This window comes from Lepisma saccharinum, unplaced genomic scaffold (genome assembly GCF_977018435.1).
Source record: "Lepisma saccharinum unplaced genomic scaffold, izLepSacc3.1 HAP1_SCAFFOLD_257, whole genome shotgun sequence".
Classification (NCBI taxonomy): domain Eukaryota; kingdom Metazoa; phylum Arthropoda; class Insecta; order Zygentoma; family Lepismatidae; genus Lepisma; species Lepisma saccharinum.
This window is the reverse complement of record NW_028143020.1, coordinates 475,669-495,107: the sequence shown is the minus strand read 5'-3', so window position 1 is coordinate 495,107 and position 19,439 is coordinate 475,669. Positions and strand designations below refer to the sequence as shown.

At 41.8% G+C, this 19,439-nt stretch overlaps 1 pseudogene; it reads right to left on the bottom strand.

The window, feature by feature from the left end:
* Positions 1-775: 775 nt before the first annotated feature.
* Positions 776-2,284, bottom strand: LOC145982626 (large subunit ribosomal RNA; annotated as a pseudogene).
* Between the last annotated feature and the right edge of the window lie 17,155 nt (positions 2,285-19,439).

The following is a 19,439-nucleotide window of genomic DNA, read 5'->3' as shown; positions in this document are numbered from 1 at the left end:
CTTTCTATTCGGCTTTTGCTCCATAGATTACCGTCAAAGGTAAAAGTTCTGGGTGAATGAAGCTTCTCGACAAACTTCTAAAAGCACGGTAACTTGGCAAAGGCGCACACACACACAAACAATTCTCCTCCTCAGTTTTCTTCCCAGCTTGACTTTCTATTCGGCCTTTGCTCCAGAGATTACCGTCAAAGGTAAAAGTTCTGGGAGAATGAAGCTTCCCAGCTTTACTTTCTATTCGGGTTTTACCGTCAAAGGTAAACATTGTCCACAAACTTCTCGGCCAAGCACCATGAGCAACGGAGGTGGGAGCGTTAACTTTGCATTAAGCGATAACATACATACACAGTTTCCTCCCAGCTTGGTTTCGAATGTGGATCTCTATCTCTCTCTCTGCCGGGACATATGCTTTTTATTCTTAACTTACTTGATAGTTAAGTTCAACATAAAAGGCAAATCTTTTGCCTGCACAGTGTTCAACTGCTGCTTTCGTTCTCTACAGTTAGTTTCTAACTGCAAAAGAAACAAGTTGTTTGCCTCCCAGGCTAACCTGGGAGGTGGTGTTTCTCGTTTGGTCGGCTGGGTCGAAACCCCCAAGTCCGGCGATCCGCCACCTGCCGGAAGCCCCGGCCGCCAGCACCCGGTGAAGGTGCCGGCTTCCGGTTTGGGAGTCCTCCCCCGGTCGAAACTGGGGTCTGGACTCCCGGCGAAGGTCCCGGAGGGACCTCCTGAAAGAGGATAGGAATTTGATTTTCAGGTGCCGTGCAGCCGACAGCACGAACCTGCAAGCGAGGGCTGCCTTTCAACGGGTCGCCACCGTACGGAGGCTTCACCGCTCACGACGCCCCGCCAGATGCTCAAGTCGTCTACGAGTGGTTCAGGGTCCCAACTTCCGAGTGCTTGATTACCCCTTGAATCCCCATCTAGAATCCCAAAGACCTCGGTCAGTGGGGCAAGTGGGCGGAGTCTCGATGGCACTACTCGCGGGGAGCCTCACCCCCCAGGGTTGGGGGGTGGTTGGTGGCTCCCCGCCTTACCGGTCCCCGGCGAAGGGGTCCAGCGTTGGTGGTTCTGCCTTTCAGAGTGCAGGGACCCACGGTCACGCAGCTCCGGGCACGGCTTCGGCCTTAGAGGCGTTCAGGCTTCAGCCGTCGGACGTAGCTTCGCGCCAAGGTTCGATCGAACCGGCGCGGTACCATTGGTCCGAACCTGGTGTTCCTCTCGTACTGACCGGGATTACCTTGGCCGCGTTCCGAACGCCAGGAGGACGAAACTAACCTGTCTCGCGACGGTCTAAACCCAGCTCACGTTCCTTGTTGGTTGGTGAACAATCATACGCTCGGGGAGCGCTGCGTCCCCACGGTAAGAAGAGCCGACATCGAAGGATCAAAAAGCCGCGTCGCTATGAACGCTTGGCGGCCACGAGCCAGTTATCCCTGTGGTAACTTTTCTGTCACCTCCCGCCGAAGATCCTTCGGACGGGGAGGATCGATAGGCCCCGGTTTCCCGGGTCCCACCCGTACTGAGGGTGCGGATCAGGGCGGCTTTTGCCCTTTCGCTCTACCCGAGGTTTCTGGCCTCGGTGAGCCGCCCTTAGGACACCTGCGTTATCCTTTGACAGATGTTCCGCCCCAGACGAACTCCCCGCCTGCCGTTGTCCCCGGATCGGGTCGGCCCCTTGGCCGGTCCGCACGCGAGGCACGGCCGGCCGGTGGGGCCTTGGTTCGTGAACGGCGTGCGACGAGGCCGGAGCCCCGACGCCCGAGTCCCGCCCAACCGGGTGAGTCGGGAAACCGTGAGAGTAGTGGTATTTCACCGGCGGGCACCCGAAGGAGCCCTCCCACTTATGCTACACCTCGTCACGTCTCCCGACAGCGGCAGACTAGAGTCAAGCTCAACAGGGTCTTCTTTCCCCGCTGACATTCTCCAAGCCCGTTCCCTTGGCTGTGGTTTCGCTAGACAGTAGGTAGGGACAGACAATATGGGGGGAACCCCCGAAAGTATCCAAACCTCCACCCGCATACTTTCGAGGGCATGCGCTATGTCCCAGTGCCTCTGATATAAACTGGGACGGCAGTTTTTCGTATTACGGTTCCCCCTATATTGTTGTGCCATACCTTTATTGTTAAGTTGTTGTTACATACATAATAAACATACAAACATATATATATATATGATTACATACAATAATTAACTAACATAAAGCATATATTGATACAAAATTAGTCTAATACCTCAAGATACAATACACAGCAGAAAAATTTATTTGTTACCTGCTTAATATTTTACTGAAAATTTGTTTGTATAGTTTTTAGTAGACAGGGACAATAATGGGACAATAATGGGGGAACCCCCGAATGTATCCAAACCTCCACCCGCATACATTCGAGGGTATGCGCAATGTCCCAGTGCCTCTGAGATAAACTGGGACGGCAGTTGCTCGTATTACGGTTCGCCCATTATTGTTGCACATTACCTTTATTTAATTCCTCTTGAGTACAATACATATATAGACGTAACATAATATAAAATATAACACTTAACATAAAGCCAACAAACACATATATATAACTCCATTTAATTGATACACATAATCTAATTTCCCTTACAGACATCAGAGCATTTTCTGAGATCCGGATTCCGGATTCCCGGGATCTATGAGATCTATGAAATAATTGGTCCTTGTTACAGGACGAAACCGCCAGGGACAAGATCGCAATTGGTTGAGGACCTTTGGTATTTTAAACGTTTGGGAGATTGCTCACCCCAGAGGCTGGGTCTTCCCATCCCTGTCGGTTTGTCCCGCACCTCCAAGGTTACTCCAGTTTCTTCAGTCTCAGACTTCACGATAATTACATAATATGTAAGGAAATGTTGGATAATTTGATCAAAATGACTACACTCTGATCTCTAAGTTAATATGCTATAATAATGATACAAAAAATCAATACGAAGAGATAAGAGATATTTACTATTAATAATTATTTAATAACAGCTTTTATTAGTAAGACAAGGACAAATTATATTCTATGATACCAAGCTACTTTGTAGTATTTGTTATTAACAGATATGGTTATTATTTCCACTACATGATGAATATTTTGATTATTTGAATATTAAATAATTTTAGCATCTAAATTATTTAAATTATTTATATTTTACGGTTTAAATTTCGGCAATTTGGAATATGATATCGGAATGCCGCTATCACTTGTGCTGGAGTTCCAGCACGTCATAAATCTATTTATTTATTCATTCATCCTGGCGGCCGCCACTCTTGCTAAATACTCTTTATGTCTCTCCCCCGGCATTCGAACTGGACGAATTCTTCTTCTTGCTGCGGCCTCCTGTCTTCCGGTTGATACCACAAAAAATCTTCTTCTTGCAGCTGTTGGCGGTGCCTCTATCTCTTCGGTCCCTTCTTCCTGCTCGGGGGTAGGACTTACTCTTCGAGTTTTCGTTCTTTCCCTTTCGCTTCTCCTTGGCGCCTCCGGTAGACAGGGACAAACAATATTGGGGGGACCCCCGAATGTATCCTAACCTCCACCCGCATACATTCAGGGGTATGCGCTTGTCCCAGTGCCTCTGATATAAACTGGGACGGCAGTTGATCGTTTTACGGTTCCCCCGATATTGTTGTACTACCTCTTTATTTGTTGAAAAATTTACATTAAATACATACATAAAACATATATAAGACAATACAAAAAACAAAGAGCATTTCACCATTTAATATATTGAAGACTATAAATTAACAATTGAAAATACAATACAAAGCCAGTGTATTTTGTTTTTTTTAAACTAATGTACAATTCTAGAATTGGTTTCATGTTTATTTTGTTTTTTATTTTTTTTTTTTTTACTTTATTATTATTATTATTATTTTTTTTTTAAAATTGTTTCTCATTAATTACATTGTTTGCGTCGGCTTAGTATCGGATTCCGAAGTACCGGAATCTAAGTAAAATGGAATTGGATCTAGGACAAGCCGCCAGGGACCGACCGCAATGGTTGAAGACCTTTTACTAGTTGAGGACTATGTAGGGAATTGCTCACCCCAGAGGCTAGGTGTTCCTGTCCCCGGCGACTGTTCCCAGCTCCCTACCAGGTAGAGATGAAAGCTACACAGATTATATGTAATTTACTAGCTCGTTGCATTTAGAATTAAGTTTGACCTTGAACATTTAACTAGTAATAAAACCAAAGAAAATAAACTAGACCAAAATGAATACACTTTAGCCTTAAATACATGGGGTTAAATAATTAAATTAAAATTAGGATTTATTTTAAAAAAAAAGAGAGAGAGAAAAAAAAATATATATATATATAATTCAATTAACAATAAGTTTATTTAGGGGTTAACAATAATAAAGTGATTAAAATTCTCCACATACAAATTGATGCTGCTATGAGGTATAATAATTTACATTTGGGAGTTTTGATTATATGTTTTAGGGTTTAAAGTTTAAATGATAGTTAAAAAGTTAGAAGATAGAAACACCGGAGTGCCGGCGCTCTTTTAACTGGTATACCAGTTAATAATTATAATTGAAAAATAATTTAATTCTATTTAGTTTAATTTGAATTTAGGGAATAGGTTTAAATGTAGTTTACACTTTTTAATTGGTTCTGGAGTCCACCACTCTCTTCATATATTCTTTATGTGATTCCCCTTGCATCCGAATCGGCCGAATTCGTCTTCTTTCTGCAGCCTCCTTACGTCCTGTTGATACCATGTAGAATCTTCTTCTGGAAGCTCCTGCTGGTGCTTCCTCATCCTGCGATGAGCTGGAATCATGTAGTTGGGTTGAGGTGTTTGAGGAGGCTACTCCATCTCTTGATCTAGGTGGCTGGAATCTTTCCTTTCCTCTCCTAGGACTTGTGTTCGTTTGTGTGTCAGGGGCGTGGGATGGGTTGACTTGATTATTAAATCGGTTCATTTCCACTAATGATACCAGATTGGTTAATTTTGTTAGATTTTCTATTTGCTGTGGGCAAAGTAGCAATTTTGTATTGAAAGTTGGTAGTTCCATGCGTAGTTTTTTTACATCCTCCTCAGCCGCTGGGCAGAAGAAAGTTTTGTGCTCAGGTGTGTCCTCCTTTGCTCCGCATGAGGGTAGACAGGGACAATAATGGGGGAACCCCCGAATGTATCCAAACCTCCACCCGCATACATTCGAGGGTATGCGCAATGTCCCAGTGCCTCTGAGATAAACTGGGACGGCAGTTGCTCGTATTACGGTTCGCCCATTATTGTTGCACATTACCTTTATTTAATTCCTCTTGAGTACAATACATATATAGACGTAACATAATATAAAATATAACACTTAACATAAAGCCAACAAACACATATATATAACTCCATTTAATTGATACACATAATCTAATTTCCCTTACAGACATCAGAGCATTTTCTGAGATCCGGATTCCGGATTCCCGGGATCTATGAGATCTATGAAATAATTGGTCCTTGTTACAGGACGAAACCGCCAGGGACAAGATCGCAATTGGTTGAGGACCTTTGGTATTTTAAACGTTTGGGAGATTGCTCACCCCAGAGGCTGGGTCTTCCCATCCCTGTCGGTTTGTCCCGCACCTCCAAGGTTACTCCAGTTTCTTCAGTCTCAGACTTCACGATAATTACATAATATGTAAGGAAATGTTGGATAATTTGATCAAAATGACTACACTCTGATCTCTAAGTTAATATGCTATAATAATGATACAAAAAATCAATACGAAGAGATAAGAGATATTTACTATTAATAATTATTTAATAACAGCTTTTATTAGTAAGACAAGGACAAATTATATTCTATGATACCAAGCTACTTTGTAGTATTTGTTATTAACAGATATGGTTATTATTTCCACTACATGATGAATATTTTGATTATTTGAATATTAAATAATTTTAGCATCTAAATTATTTAAATTATTTATATTTTACGGTTTAAATTTCGGCAATTTGGAATATGATATCGGAATGCCGCTATCACTTGTGCTGGAGTTCCAGCACGTCATAAATCTATTTATTTATTCATTCATCCTGGCGGCCGCCACTCTTGCTAAATACTCTTTATGTCTCTCCCCCGGCATTCGAACTGGACGAATTCTTCTTCTTGCTGCGGCCTCCTGTCTTCCGGTTGATACCACAAAAAATCTTCTTCTTGCAGCTGTTGGCGGTGCCTCTATCTCTTCGGTCCCTTCTTCCTGCTCGGGGGTAGGACTTACTCTTCGAGTTTTCGTTCTTTCCCTTTCGCTTCTCCTTGGCGCCTCCGGTTGTGTTTGGTTATTTTGAGGGGGTCTGTTGAGGTATTGGTGTTGGTTGAATTTCTTCTTCTCTTCTTCGGAGACCTCATCGGCGAGGGTTTTTAGGTTTGTTATTTGCTGTTCGCATAGCAAGATTTTGAGGTTGAAGGTAGGTAATCCTCTACGTAGGGTTTTTATTCTGGCGGTTGCTTCCGGGCAGTAGAAGACCCTATGCTCCGGTGAATCCACCTCAGCTCCACATGAAGCACAGCTCGGTTCCAGGGCAACGCCAACGCGGTGGAGATACTCCCCATATGGCCCATGTCCGGTAAGAAAGTGCAGAAGTCCCCTGGTGTAGTGTTTTTTCATCAGTGTGTTGTCTCGGATTTTAGGTATGATACTAAATGTCCTTCTTCCATTCTGTGAATTTTTCCATTCCTCCTGCCAATTATCCAGTAAGGTCTCTCTCATTTCAAACAGGGTTGGGGTGAACTTTCCAATGCAAGTTGTCATTTTATTTTCTTCTCCTTTTTTGAAGAAATACCTTCCCGCTCTCCATTTGACTTCCAGGTCCATTGGCAGGTGTCCCGTTAGGGCTAATAATGCTTCGGTGGATGTTGTACCAAAAGCGCCCGTTGTTCTTATCAGAATTCTTCTCTGTGAAGCCCTCAGAAGTCTGGTGTTCTTTTTCAATGCGAGTCCCTCAGCCCAGGTAGAGGCCGCATATGTTATGATTGAATAGTATATGGTTCTGATGTACGTATCCACCACCCCAGGTTCTAGGCCAAACTGCGTTGACGCTACCCTAATAATTTTGCTTATTGCCATTTCTGCTTTAGTTGTTGTTTTTTGTATGTGTGTTCCATATTTCATGCCTTCCTCCAAGGTTACTCCGAGGTATTCAAAATTAGTTGAGCGTTGTATGTTCGTTCTCATTAATCTAATTGTCGGATTTCTTTTGGTACTAATATTACCCTTGGCAATGAGGTATTTCGTTTTTTCTGCCGAAAGTTTCAGTTTGGCGTTATTGCACCAATTTTCCAGGGCCGCTATGGCATTATTTGCACTTCGTTCTATTTTGGCTCTTGAATCATCCGCACATATAACGACAATGTCGTCTGCATATGCAATAACTCTTGTTATCTCCGGATTACTGCCAAGGTGTTTCAGACATGGTTCAAGATTGATATTCCACAGATGTGGACCAAGCACTGAGCCCTGTGGGCATCCTTTTGTTATTACTTTAGTCAGTTCTTCGTCTCCTATTTTCAAGGATATTTTACGATTTTTAAAATAATCCTGCAGTACCTGAAATAAGGTTGACGGACAGTTTAAGTCCTTGAGGGTGTGGAACAGATTTGGCCACCATAGATTGTCGAATGCCCCGCTAATATCGGCAAATATGGCTATTACTATTTTCTTGTTTGAATTCGCAATTTCTTCCTTAAGGGCGTTAATAGCATCCTCTGTAGATCGGCCTTTTGTGAAGCCATATTGGTTGCCGGTATTGTTGCACATTATGAGAAATTCTTGAAGCCTTTTGTTAAGCATTTTCTCAAAGAGCTTCCCTATTGTATTCAATAAGCAGATAGGTCTATAAGATTTAATGCTAGTATCATCCTTTTTGTTTTCTTTTTTGACAACTACCAACTTTCCCTCTTTCCACAGCGTAGGAAACTCTTTACGGATCAGACAGAGGTTAAATAGGGCCGTTATGTAGTTGATCGTTTTGTTGATAGATAGTTTAAGAATTTCCACTGGGATACCATCTGGTCCTGGTGCCTTGCCATTTTTCATTGTTCCTAGCTCTCTCAGGACCTCCTCAGGTTCGAATGGTAAAATAGGTGTGGTATTTAAACATTTATTACTGTTCGCTCTGATCTCTTTGTTTCTTTGATTGTCTGTGTTCGCCTCGTCGTCCGGGAGCAATCCGTGAAGCAGTAGTTCCCCAGTCTCCCTCGTGTTTTTTGTAAATGAACCATCGGGTTTCCGTAATGTGGTAATGCTTTCCTTAGGCTTTATTTTGTTTGTCATGATTTTGTTTGGTAGGCCCCATTTGTCCCTTTCTAAGTTCCTGTTCACAAAATTACGCCAGTTTTTTTGTTTAAATTCTTTTAATTCTGCAGCATAGCGTTCTTTGGCTCTACGGTAGGCCTGTAAATATTCCTCTCTATTGTGGATGTTTGTTTTTTGGTACTGTTTCCTCGCGTGACGAATATTAGCTCTCAGGTTAGTTAATTTTGCAGACCAGGGTTTACTTCGATTATTCTTTATTCTTCTCGGCGTTGATGCCGCTATTGCGACCTGAAGATTATTTTCCAGGATTTCCGCCCATTCATCTGCGGTTTTCCCTGGTCCTGGATATTCTGTTAGATTGATGTTTTCTAGAAACTTTGCCTTGTCAATTTTCTTCCAGTTATACTCAGGGGCTTTTTGGTCGGATACTGTTAGTGTGGTTTGCAGACTAACATTGAAGGTGATTGCGTTGTGGTCACTTGTGGTGATCATATCATGTACCATCCAGTTTTGTATTAAATTTGTCATTTTATTGTTTGTAAGTGTCAAATCAATGTTACTACTAGCTCCCGCTCGTCCTCTAAATGTAGGCGGGTTACCTTCAATGTTTTCTATTACTAAGTTTTGTTCGGCTATAAAGTTCATGATTTGTTCTCCATTGTTATTTAGTTCTTTGCCAAACCACGCGGGAGAGGAAGCATTGCTGTCCATTACCAGTAGTATTTTTTCATTCTGGTACGCGAGGTATATATTTCTAATTTGTGCTATATATATTTCAATATCATGGCTGTACTGGCAGTAACAGTTGATTATTATAAATTTGAGTGTGTAATAATTTACTTCTGTACAAATTATATGTGTGTTTGAGAGATGTGCGATTTTCATGATTGTAATATCTTTGTTTAATGAAATCATTGCCGATTTTGTGTTGGGGTCTTGGATATAATTACAATTTGCTCCGATTGGAGCATGAATCATTTTTCCATTTAAGAGATAAGGTTCCTGGAACAAAAGTATATCCACTTTGCTGCTTCTTGCATACATGAATATCTCCTCCGTTGCCAACTCCGCTCCGTTAAGGTTTATTTGTAGAATTTTTAGTCTGTTTTTTTCTTCCATATTCAATGGCGTACTACTGAGGTCCATAGATGCCAGGGATTTGCTGTATTTTGTACAACTCTTCCATGGCACTTGGCGAAGTCAGCATATATTTCATCCAGGTCGAGTTTCAGGTCCCTACGTTCAAATGCAGCTTTCATTATATCATACAATTGATCCGGATCCACTGGGATGTTGCTACACCGCAAGAGCATTTTGTCGACGGCTTCCGGATGTGGGAATGCAATGGTCTTCCCTCCATCCTTCTTCAGTCGGACTAGCAGTCGCAATGCAGTTATTAGATTTTCCTTCTCCTCTAACCTGCTCAGGCGAAGATTTAATTCAAAATTTTGATATATATTTTTAGGATTTGCTGGTGGGAGGGGAGGGTTGTGGATCTCAGGTAATTGGGGTTTCATTAGAGTGGGTTTGCAGAAGTTTGGTTATTTGTTTTCCGAATTAGGGTGATCCGTCTCAGTGGCATCGGGAGAAAGGTTATGGACGTTATCAGTCTTATCAATTTGGTTATTCGTCACATATGATTTGTTTACCGAGTTATTTGCTGTTTTTGGGCAAAAGGGGGTCGCTTCAGGGTTTAATTGTTTAATGTCCCTTATAGCAAGTGTATTTTCTATTTTGTCTAGATTAAGGTTGTTGTTAGGTGTGCATGTTGGGCTATCAAGGGCGCCGGTCGGTGTAGACCAAGGGCCACATAGGGCTGAATTTGATGGGGAGGGTGGAGGTGTAAGTATAATCGACTCAGGAGGTGTGGTCAGTGGTGTATGGTATGGGTTATTGTAGATAGGTGGGGGGATGATGAAGGCGCATGGCCTCAATCCAGGTATGGTGTCGCTGATTAGCGGTTGATTGTGCTGTTGATAAAAACTAAAAAGTCTTACATTGATATAATAGGAGAAGTTACTGTAGGGGGGGTGAGGGTGGAGGTAACATCCATCTATAGCCTTAATTGTCTTTAGTTGCAGTGGTATAGTGGTTTCGTTTGCATATTTAAGGACAATCCCAAGTTCTTGCATGACACGTATTTCATATGCCTTCGCCCTTGCCGCATTGCGGCGGCGTCGGCTAGGGGTGTTGTTCTTTCTTTGTTTTTTATTCTTACTCTCCATAGTCAGTTTTCTCTATTAGTCTTTGTTGGAAAAATTTCATTGTTGGGCATTCCTTGGGGTTGTCATTACAGTTTCTATTTCTTCTTAAACAGGGGATGCAGACTCGTGTTGGATTCTCTCTTTTGCATCCCTCTCTTTCATGCCCCGAATCGCCACATTTATCACAGCAGCGTGGTCCTTTGCAGTATTTTCCGACGTGTCCGAGGTCTCTACAGTTGTTGCAGATCGGGACGACTAAATAATCCTTCATTCCCAGTGACAAGTAAGCCAGATGAATTTTGTCTAATGTCAAAATTAGTTTTCGAATTTTGGGATCAACCTCATACACCCTGTGTGAGGTTGTTTTATTCCTTGGGCCTGTTTTAAAGCGGAATTTAAACTTAGTTTGGAATTCTTCAAATTTCATGTTGAGTTTCTTTTCAATGTCGTTTAGTACGAAGAATTCTTCAGTAATATCTGTTTCTTCTCTTCTAGAAGGCACCTCGTATATAATCATCAATGGGTTGCGTTTTTTAGGCAATTCCACATTAAGGTGTTTTGATTTTAATGTTTGATTCCCCAATATTTTTTGTGCATCCTCCTTGGTGGCAGTTTCCACAATAAGGGTTTTCGGGGTTGAGCGCATCGCCTGTATCTTCACACCCTCCCGGACAGGGTTAACACACTGTGTAAAAGTATCCCAAATTGCCCTTACGTTTTGGTTGCCCTGTGCCGTGACAAAAACAGTGTGTCTCGCCTTTTCTGTGACTTTCTGTATTTGGGTGACCTTTGCACTCTGTTGCGCAGGCGCTGCCAGGGATTGAGCATATGTGATTTTTCTGGGTGCCAGTTCGGGTTTCTTCTCCAAAATTTTACATGCTGTTCTTAGGGATTTTTCGTCTGCTACTTTTTCCATATATAATTGGTTTTGTTTGGCAAGCAGCTCCAGGAACTGTGCTCTTTTTTCTCCTGTCATGCTTTTTTCTTTGGAAATCATGGTTGTAAGTTCTAATTGGAGTTTCTGGTATGCTCCTAGTTGTGTTTCTGATACATCAGGTAATATATCTTCAATGCTACTTCCATGGGGGGTGGGGGTGGGTGAGGGGGTGGGGTTAACGTTATATTCGAGTTGTAAATCTGTATTAGCTCCTCCGGGATGATTTCTTCTCTTAGGGTAGGGGGGGTAGAATCAGGGGTTGAGTGCACTAATCCACCCCTTTTGAAGGGGTCAGAGGGTTGTTTCTCATTTGAGGGGTCAAAGCAGGACCCCCCTTTGGTCCTGGGGGTGGCTCCGGGCGGAGCCGGCATCTTCCTCTCCGTTCAGCACTCTTCAGCGGCAACGCACGGCGCCGCAGATTTCCCGCGCGAAAGACAGAACGCACGTGGCCCAGCTGTCACCACATAACAACAACAACAAAGCGCACGTGCTGCTCCGTCCCGGTGAAGGAACTGCTACGCAATCTGTGACGTCACGAAGAACCCGGATGTCACACGTCTCCTTCAGGTCCCACGCGGCAGATGACACGTTATCGAAGCCGAGTGCAACGAGCCACGCACCACTTCACAAGAAATTCAACAGAAAAACCACCCCTAAAAGCTAAGGGTTGGGGGTGGGTTCTTCAAGCTGGAGAGGGATGGGGCTAAGACACTGTCTATGTCCAGGTTCTTATTGGGGCTTAGTTTTTGTTTAACAGTCAGGTTAACACAAATATTATTTTTCGTATATAAAAAAGCTATTTCCCCATAAGGATAACATGGGGGTAGTTTTTCCACAGGAACTTTCTTATTATGGGGCGGAGCGTGATGGCGTAAATTTGAGTGTGTTCCTTGATCCTTCCTGCGTCGATTAAAATCGTTTCAGGTGATAAGGGTTCATAAACACTATTACTTCGGTACTTGTTTTCACCTTAATTTGTTCGCATTCATTTACGCCATAAGGATAGCATGGGGGTGGTTTTTCTGCTATTGTCTAAAAAGTACTTACCACCTCGAGTCGGTCGGGGTTCAAATGTAGCTTGGAGCTTCCCGCAGCGAATCCAGTCGGTCTCCAAGGTATAACGGATTGGGGGGGCTCCAGGGGGGGTAAACTTCCCCGGGACGTGCACTTTTTCCGTGATTCTTGAGAAATCTCACGCTTCACTTCACATCCGAAATTTGAAATTGTGATATCTCAGGAACCACTTTGTCAAAATTCGTCACCTTTTCACAGAGTGTGGTTGACACGTTCACAAACCCGTATTTGCACAGTGGCGGACCACTCTCGATCAAAATTCGCACTTTTTTGGACGCGTTTCGGACTACCGTAACGCGTGCGTGCTGAGTTTTCAGTCAGGTTTTTTTCCCAGACAGGGACAATATGGGGGGAACCCCCGAAAGTATTCAAACCTCCACCCGCATACTTTCGAGGGCATGCGCTATGTCCCAGTGCCTCTGATATAAACTGGGACGGCAGTTTTTCGTATTACGGTTCCCCCTATATTGTTGTGCCATACCTTTATTGTTAAGTTGTTGTTACATACATAATAAACATACAAACATATATATATATATGATTACATACAATAATTAACTAACATAAAGCATATATTGATACAAAATTAGTCTAATACCTCAAGATACAATACACAGCAGAAAAATTTATTTGTTACCTGCTTAATATTTTACTGAAAATTTGTTTGTATAGTTTTTAGTAGATTTTACCCGCTGAATATCGGATTCCGGACTTCCGGAATCTATAATATTATTTTGCCGGGTCCTAGGACCAGCCGCCAGGGACGGAACCGCAAAGGTTGAGGACCTTCATTGTAGTTTGTAGCTGTTTGGGAATTGCTCACCTCAGAGGCTGGTGTTTCCCTCCCCGGCGACTACTCCCTTTCCCGGAGGAAATGTTTACCACTTTGATCAGTCGGTTATGTTACTACGAATCTGCATTTAGTAGTACAATTAAAATAAAAATTTTTTAATCAAAATAACGAAAACAAGAGTAATAAAGAGTTAATTCAAAATAGGGTTTAACAATAAGCTTTAATTAACTATAAATTTAAAAAAAAAAAAATAAATAAATTTTAAACGGCCGATAATGACATCACTTCAGCCCTGTTATTTGTTACTTAAAGTTTGAAAACTATTATATTGTAAAATTTTCATTTTATGTTTATTGAAATTAGTTTATTATAAAATTACTTTAAGATTAAGTACCGGATACCGGTACTAAATATACTGGGATACCAGTATATTCAAGAAACCTGTCTCTGGATTTAGTTGGTAGATCTTGAAGCCACAACTCTTTTCATATATTCTTTGTGGGACTCCTCCGGTTGCCGCACTGGTCGTATCCGTCTTCTCTCAGCTGCTTCCTTGCGTCCGTTGGAAACAAAGTAGTATTTCCTTCTTGTGGCACCAATCGGCGCTTCCTCATCCTGGTTATTAGCTGTTTCTTCACTGGAAGTTCGTGTGCTAATATTTCCATGTCTGTTTTGTCTTGGAGGTTGGTGTCTGTCCTTACCCCTGTTGGGAATCGGACTAGTGTTGTTAGATGCAGAGGCGCCGGCAGAAGAAGGCAATATTTGGACCTGTTGATTAAATTTTCTTAGCTCTTCATTCGAGATTTTGTTCGTTAGACGACCTAGATTTTCTATTTGTTTAGGTCCAATTAGGATGGTGACATTAAAAGTTGGAAGTTCCTTACGCAGTAGTTTTATTTGATCGTCCGCCGCTGGACAAAAAAAGGTTTTGTGTTCCGGTGAATCCTCTAGTGAACCACACGCAACACAAACCGGAGTAGCCCTGCTCCCAATCCGGCAAAGATGTGTCCCGAAAGGACCATGCCCTGTCAAAAATTGCATGAGACCCCTGATTGGTTGATCACATGTGGGTAGCGGAATGTTTATAGATGGGATGAAGCTGAAGGTTCTTCTCCCGTTAGTACTTTCTTCCCATTCTTTTTGCCACACAATATTAAGTTTATTGTTTATTTCTTGGAGAGTTGGATAGAAGGCTCCAGTGATTTTCACTAGTTTGTGTTCATCGCCTTTCTTGAAGAAGTATTTGGCTGCTTTCCATTTGGCTTCTATGTCAATTGGACGATGTCCTGTGACCACTAGAACCGCCTCGGTCGACGTAGTTCCAAACGCACCGGATGTTCTCATAAGAATTCTTCTCTGCGATGCTCTAAGTGTTTTAACGTTTTTCTTATATACTAGACTCTCCACCCAGACCGAGGAAGCATAAGTGATAATTTGATTGTAAATTGTTTTGACATACGTTGTCATGATGTTCGGATGTATATTGAAGTCCTGTGAAGAAAGCCTAATAAGTTTCATCATTGCTGTTTCTGCTTTCGTTGTTATGTAGTTGATGTGTTCACTAAATTTCATTCCCTCCTCGAATCTGACTCCTAGGTAATCTACAACACTGGCACTTTGAACGTTTTTGCCTGATATTTTGATTGTTGGGTTTCTATTATTACTAATTTTGCCTTTGGCAAAAAGGTATTTAGTTTTTGTTGCTGAGAGTTCCAATTTTGCGCTCCGACACCATTTTAATAATTCTTCGAGGGCATTGTTGGCTTTGAATTCAATTTGTGCTCTTGAGTTGCCTGTGCAAATGAGAGTCACGTCATCCGCGTATGCTATTACTTTATCTACATTATTATTGTTCTCCAATAATTTCAAACACGGCTCCAAGTTGATATTCCAGAGGTGGGGACCCAGAACGGATCCCTGAGGACATCCCTTTGATAGTATCTTTGATATTTTTATGCCGTTTAGGTTATAGTGGACCCTTCTGTTGTAGCAGTAGCTTTCCAGTATTTGAATTAGTGTTACGGGACAATTAAGTTGTTTTAATGTGGCAAAGAGGTGAGGCCACCATAGATTATCAAAAGCCCCTTTAATGTCTATGAAGATGATTATAGCAATTTTCCTATTTGAGACTGACACAGCATTCTTTAGAGAGTTAATAGCGTCTTCCGTGGAGCATCCCTTTGTAAAACCATATTGAGCACCACTATTCTGCACCATTCTTAAAAATTCTTGTAGTCTTTTGTTTATTAGTTTTTCTAGTAGTTTTCCTATGTTGTTTAATAGGCAGATTGGCCGATATGATTTTGGGTCAGTATCATCAGTTTTACCTTCTTTTTTTAACACAACGAGATTGCCTTCCTTCCACGGGTTTGGAAAGTGTTTATTTGCCAAACATAGATTGAACAATTCAGTTATAAAGTTTAATGTTTTTGGAATGGATATTTTAATGATTCCCGCAGGAATGCCGTCTGGCCCTGGAGCTTTGTAGCTTTTCATAGTTTGTAGTTCCTGTAGGACTTCCTCAGTGGTGAAAGGGAGAATCGGATTGTTATTTGGATAATGTCCTATACTCCGTCTTGTAATTTCATTTTCCCGATTATCCGTATTTTCATCGTCATCTGGCAGGAGGCTGTTCAACAGGGTCCAGGCTGTTTCCTCTGTATTCGTGGATATTGAGCCATCAGGTCTTTTGATTGTGGTGATCCCTCGATCCCCGTTAATTTTATTAGTTAAAATTTTGTACGGTAGTCCCCATTTATCCTTGTTTAGATTTTTACTTACAAAGTTTTGCCAGTTGTTTACCTTAAATTTTTTAAGCTCTTCTGCATAATTTCTTTTGTGTTTTCGATATTCTTCCAGTAGAATTTCTCTTACTCCCGGTAAATTAATCTGCTGATATCTTTTCCTGGATTTTCGCATCGTTTCTCTTAACTTAGCTAATTTTTTATTCCAGGGTTTATTTTGGCTATTTCTGAACTTTATCGGGGTTGACGCTTTAACTGCAGTGTCTATTTGTTTGGTTAACTCCATTGCCCATTCATCTAGAGTGTGTACATTGTTAAGGTGCTCAGGCAGAGTGATGCAGTTTAACAGAGCGGTATGGTCGGTTTTTCTCCAGTTATAGGAAGGATTAAGCTCAGAATTAATTGTGTTTGTATTTTTTAAAACTAAATCAAAAAGAATGACATTATGGTCACTTCTAGTAACCATGTCTAGTACTCTCCAGTTGGTTATGCACTTGCTCATTTTGGAGTTGGTTAGAGTCAGATCTATATTACTAGAGGCACCAGATCTTCCTCTATATGTTGGAGGATTTCCCTGTTGATTTTGAATTTCTAGATTTGCTTCGGCAAGAAGATCCATCATCTTTTCACCGTTGTGGTCTATTTCCCTACCGAACCAGAGGGGAGAGGAGGAGTTACTATCTAAGGTTAACAAGATTTTCTTGTTGGCATAAGCAGCACAGATCCTTCTAATCTTGTTTATGTATTGCTCTATATTGTGGCTATACTGACAATAGCAGTTAACCACAATAAAGCTTACGGTATCTATGCTAATCTCCACACAGTTTACATGCGTATCCGAGAATTGCGCTATTTTTAGGATTTTTATTGCAGGATTTAATGATATAATTGCAACTTTTGCGTTTTGGTGTTTGTTATAAACAAGTGTGGCTCCTATGGGCGCGTGAATTATGTTTCCGTTTGAAGTATAAGGTTCCTGAAAAAATAATAAGTCATGATGATTTCTTTTAGCATAGATAAAGATTTCCTCGGTTGCAAGTTCGGCTCCATTTAGGTTTATCTGTAGGCAGCTCACGTTGTTGATATTCAGTGTCTTATCACTGAACTCCACTGTGGCCAGGGTTTGCTTGTGTCCTCAATAACCCTCCCCAATCCTCTGGCGAAGTCTCTGTAGATCTCGTCCAAATCTAATTCCAGGTCTCTTCGTTGAAATGCCTGGTTCATTAAGTCAAGTAAATAATCCGGCTCTACCGGGATGTTACTGCATCTAAGAAGCATTTTGTCAACCGCTTCCGGGTAAGGGAAGTTTATGGATCTTCCATTCGGGTGTTTGTTTCTGACCAATAGACGCATCGCCGTAACTAAGTTGTCTCGTTCTTCTAGTCTGCTTAGGCGCAGGTTTAGCTCAAAGTTTGGATATATATCATCTCGGTTGATTTTAGATATTTGGGTATTTGGAGTATCAGGCTTGGCAGGTAGCATGACAGTTGGTTTAGTAAAATTGGGATATTTGTTCTTTTTGGAGTGGAAAGGAGGGGCTTCAGGGTCAAGTGCACTCTTGAAAGCTGGAGCTTCCGGGTTTAAGGGGCTTTCAGGGGGAGTGGGAATATCAAAATTGGGTCTGTGACTCGGTTTTGGGGTGGAATTTTCCAAAAGGAGGGGAGGTTTTGATGTTAGAGTAAAAGTCAAATTAGGCGATTCCTGCGAGGTGGTGGGAGTCAAAATAGGGAAGTCGAAGGTGTAACTGTAAGATGAGCTTAAATTTGAGGGGGACTGTACCTGGGAGCGATTATCAACATTGCTTAGGGGGGACAGTTGGGGGGAAGTCGTTTTGGATGAGTGAAGAGACTCTGGATTAGATATATTTATTAAGGGGGGAAGAGGTGGAAAAGTTTCTGGAAGGAAAAAGGCACATGGCTTTAGACCAGGTATAGGGTTACATAAAATTTGTTGTGGCAAGGTAGAGTATTCTATCTCATATTTGCAGGGGTGGTTTAACGTAAAATTGTCTGAAGGTTGTTCTGGCGAGGGTTTACATAAGTGTTTTTCGTTTAGATTACTTAGGTGGTGGGTGATTTCAGTATCAAAAGTGTTATTTAGAGTGTTCTGGAGATCATTTTTTATTTTTCTTTCATAAGCCGCCGCACGAGCTGCGTTTCTTCTGCGACGGCTAGGTGTGTTTTTGTTTTTCCTTTTATTTTGTTTGCTACTATTCATAATTAGTTCTTTCTATTAACCTTTGTTGGAAAAACTTTAGGGTGGGACACTCCTTAGGATTTTCGTTGCAGTTTCTCTTCCTTTTTTTGCATGGGATACATATTTTTTCTGACCTTTCAGCAGAACACCCCTGCCTTTCATGCTCCTCCGATCCACACTTGTCACAGCATCTAACACCCTTGCAGTGCTTTGAGACGTGACCATAATCCTGGCACGTGCCACAGAAGGGGACAACCAGGAAATCCTTAATTGGTAGAGAAAGGTAGGCCATATGGACCTTGTTCATATTTAATAGCTTCTTTCTTAAGGTGGGGTTTACCTCATACACCCTGTGACACGTTGTTTTATTCTTTGGACCAGTTTTAAATCTGAATTGAAATTGTACTTTGAACTCCTCAGGGGACATATATTCATTGAAGCCATTAAGAACATATAATTCGTCCGTAATATCTTCTTCCTGTTTCCTTGTAGGTATATCGTAAACAATCATTAAGGGATTTCTTTTCTTGGGGCGTTCAGCATTTAGCTTTTTGTTTTTGAGGTTGGGGTTGTTGATAATTTTTTGAACTTCCTCTTCAGATGGTGTTTCCACAATCAAGGTTTTGGGAGTGTATCTCATTCCCTGGATCCTGACTTTCTCCCGAACTGGGTTCACCAAAGTGGTGAAATTATCCCATATTTCACGACCGGACTGATTGTCCTGTGCCGTTATGAAAACGGTATGTTTAGCATTTTGCGTTATTTTCTGGATTTGCTGCACCTTATTTGTTAGTGGTTGTGGGAGAGCGGCCATATGCGCATATGAAGGAGCCGCATCCGGCATCTGCGTTGGTTGTGGCTTGGCCTCCAGAATTTTGCATGCAGTCCTTAAAGATCTGGAATCTGCTACATTTTCCATATAGATCTGATTTTGTTTTGCAAGAAGTTCTAAAAATATTGCCCTTTTCTCGGTTGACATACTTTTTTCCTTTGAAACCATCGTGGTCAGTTCCAAGTGTATTTTCTGAAATATACCCAATTGTATAGCAGACGAATCCGGCAGAATTTCATCTATTTGGCTTCCCGAAACTCCGGGGGTGGGTTGTGGGTAGTTTTCCCTGACAGTTGAAGTTGATTCGCCATTACCAGAGTGGTGTCTTTTCTTGGAATGAGGAGAGTTTAAATCAGGGGGTGAATGTACCAAACCACCCCTTTTGAAGGGG